Below are 3708 nucleotides of genomic sequence, written 5' to 3' on the forward strand. Positions count from 1 at the left end.
CAAGCTAACGTCAACTTGTGGATGAACGTCTAGTGTCCTAACCTCTTCCCACTCACCCATCTGTTGGTCACAGAGTAGCCAGACGGATCTTCTAAAAACACAAGACGGATCACATCATGCCCCTGTTTTGAAACCTTCAGTGCCCTTTCATTGCTCTTAGGGTACAACCCAAACTCCTTCCTGCAGTGCAGGGAGGACCCTGCCCCCGGCCCCCATCCCACGCCCGTCCCCATCTCCCCCTGCCACTCCTGTCCACTGTGTGCACCGCTCTCCTGTCTTGTTCTGAAGTCATCCTCCGCCCGGAATGCTCCTCCCTCAGCCCTCTGCCTGGCTGGCTCCTACTCATCTCTCACTTCCTCTGCGTGGCTTTTCTTGATCCCTGGCCACCCTGTGATCACCCTGCTCTCTCTCTCAGAGCACAGACTTCTCTCGGGTCACAGTGTTTGTCACAATTTGTAATTGTATATCATCTGTGAGACTGTTTCTGTTCCCGGTGCAGAGACTGTGCTACTACTGTCTTTAATCACAATGGTCTTTGCCACTGTTAATAGATGACCTTTCTGGCCGCCTTCCATTCTCCTTCCTGCTTCTGGTAGAACCCCCTTTCTGTTCAAGTCTCCATTCTCTGGAGGCCATTTGCTTTGGGGGAGATAGAACCCCAGTGATGCCCCAGGAAATGGGGTTCTGAATGGTATAGGCACAGGTATGAGATAGAATTCTGGTTAATAAGATGTCAGAGCAAATCTGCTTAGAATTTCTGGGAAAAATATTTTTCCCCCCTTCCTTACTGATTAAAAAAAAAAGATATATGGGAAAGAACAATCTTGCTTCTCCCTAGACAGTTTGTTAAGATGCCTGGAGCATTGGCAGCTATCGTGTGACCATGAGGAGAGCCAGCTGAGATCAAGCTATGTCTTAAGGGAAAGAGAATGATAATTTCTTTTTTTGATTAAAGTCAGCTGTTTAGGGAATCTTGCTTACTTCTGCAAAACCCCTTCACATTTGCCACATTCTGTGGGTGAGAAGCAAGCCACAGTCCCTGACCACATGAGGGGCGGGGATTACACAAGGACAGGGGTCTCTGGTGGCCGGCTTAGGCTCTGCCTACCACAACTGTAGGGCTCCAGGCTTCTCCTTCCTTGACTCGCCTGCTGGGTTAATATCACACACAATTGTCATTATTTGTTTCAGTGACTGTTTCCCAGCTAGACCATAAGCTCCTGGAGTGCAGGACCTGTGTCTGATTTTTCCACTTTCATTTTTTTAGCCTGTGCCATGGTAGACTCTCAAAATACGTGCTGCGGAAGGTGCTTTTAAACTCACTGTAATGTTTCGTTTGATTGGTTACACGTATCCATCTTGTTATGCAAATGAGGCCTGATAATGCCTATTCTTTTAAAGGATCTTCACATTAAGCACACTAGAGGCGAGGACGATTTTCATCTTTGAAACTTGATACACACAGTATCTAGCCCCTACACTGGTGGGCACTCGGTAAAAGTCTGACGAATGAGCTAGGATACAACCTAATGAAGAACACGTAATGATCGAAGCCCTGAACGGGCTCCTCACCACAAAATTGCTCTGTGGCTTTTCTCTGCACACATGGATCCGGCCCATCCTTAAAAGCCCAGCTGAGCTGCATCTCCTTCGTGAAGCCCTTCCTGACTTAAGCGAGTCTCAGCAATTTTCACTTTTCTGAATTCCAGTAGCATTTATAATCAAACCCCCAAACACAAGCACTCTCTGTTCCGTTATCTGCTTCCTGCCTTATCTATCTGGCTAGCTGCAAGCTCTCTGAGGGCATAAAGTATGCTTTCCACTTCTTTCTATTTCCCACAGAACCTAGCATCTAACAATCCTACTTACAGCAAAACTTGGTAAACATGCACTGACCTCAAAATTATTTCTAAGTATGGTTAATCTGATTTAATGCTAGTCCTACACATCCTGCAATTTTCTCTTCTTGGAGGCAACTGGCCATTTCAATCCTGTGTCTTCTCTCCATAGCATCCATCCACTAAGTGTGATCTAGCCACAGAGTCGGGGATGAGGTCTGCATCTCTCTTGGGCATGCTTAAATACTCCGCGGGTGGCTCTCTCTGGGAAGGTCAGGTCTCTGGAGAATTCATTTATGTGCTTCTTCACATACGGCGCACTTCCTTCAGGGAGGCAGGCTCCTCAGTCAGTGGGTGTCTAAGGGGAAATGCTGCTGTAAGTGAGACGGTGACTGATGCAGACGGAGTGGAAACTGACCACGTCACGATACAAAGAAAGAGGGGAGTTGCAGGAGAGTCAGAAACTTACCTCATGTTTAGGAAAAGAGAGTTTTTAAAGATTCTCTTTTGCTTCCCCTGTGGTGTCTCTAACAACTAAAATGGTGTCTGGACACAGGATAAATATTTGCTGAATGAATGAACGGATGCATGATGAGTAAGTAATGGATGGTTGTGCTTGTCCCCCTGCTTCTCTAGGGACACAGACAGGGACACAGTAACTTTCCAGCCCCTCCCTGATTCCAGTTTTCCCCAGGGCTCACCTGAGTGCCCAGCCTTAGCCTCTAAGGGACATTTGAAGGCCCTTATAATAAATTTCAGTGTTTGCTTAAGTTTGTTCTAGTTAGTTTTGTTGTATGCCAAAAAAAATTTTTTTAATTGAAAAATAAAGAAAAAAAGAGCTTTGGCTAGCAAAAAGGGAAAATCAGATATGTGCCCCTGGCCAAGACTCCTGGCTTGGCTGAAACAATATATTGCTAAGGAGAGACGGGAGAGTCTCAGAACCAAACATAAACGCGTGGTCCACAGGGATCCCAGAGATGAGAGACAGGCAGAGCCAATGCGACTCCCCAGGGAATTCTCTCCGGAGGCCAAACATGCACAAACGATGGAGGATGCAGCTCCTGACCAAGGAGGAATCTGAATGCTGGGCAGAGCTCAAAGGCCCAGCACAGGGAAGGCTGAAGCCAGAGTGCGCTGAGGCTGCAAGAAGCACTAAGGACAGAGCAGCAGAGAAGGAGCAGGGAGGGTCACTGCCGGGGGTGGCGTCACATCAGCAGATGTCAAAGACAAAGCAGAACTCCTCAGCTCCTGCTTTATTCCCGAGCTACACAGGGAATGGAGACCCAGACGGAGAGAGGATGGGAAAGAAGCTGAGAGCTGCTTTAAAGAAATTCCAGGTATCAGACCTAGATTCGTGAAATCCCAGGAACTGAAAGATTTTGCAAGTACGACCACCCGACCTGGTCCCTGGCTGACGCACTGTGAAGGCTGGGGTAGAGGCTGGAACACCCGGATGGATGGGTTAGTGTGATTCTAGTTTTCTGAAAGACATGATTCTAAAAATGATGTCAGAGATTTACCAGCTGATCCCTGGGAAGAATTCTAAAAGATAGATTATTTTAAAAAGGCACTCAGAAACAAAAAGGAAGCTGGGGTTTTAGGAACTGACATGAGTTTACTAAGAACAAATCAAGTGAAAGCAAACTCACCCCCTTTTTTTTTGAGAAAACTTGCCAGATAGGAGGACCAGGAAGTTGGCAAATATCAGAAAGATATTTGGCCAAGGTATTTATTCCTTGGATAAGACACTTCAGGCGAGTTAGTTGGCTCACTAGTATGTCCATAGAGTCTTCCTGGTGTGTCAATGTCAACCCGTGCTTTCTGACCTTTTTATAAACAACTTGGATCAGCTTTACAAACGGCCCAAAGC

This window comes from Camelus bactrianus, chromosome 21, assembly GCF_048773025.1.
Source record: "Camelus bactrianus isolate YW-2024 breed Bactrian camel chromosome 21, ASM4877302v1, whole genome shotgun sequence".
Lineage (NCBI taxonomy): Eukaryota > Metazoa > Chordata > Mammalia > Artiodactyla > Camelidae > Camelus > Camelus bactrianus.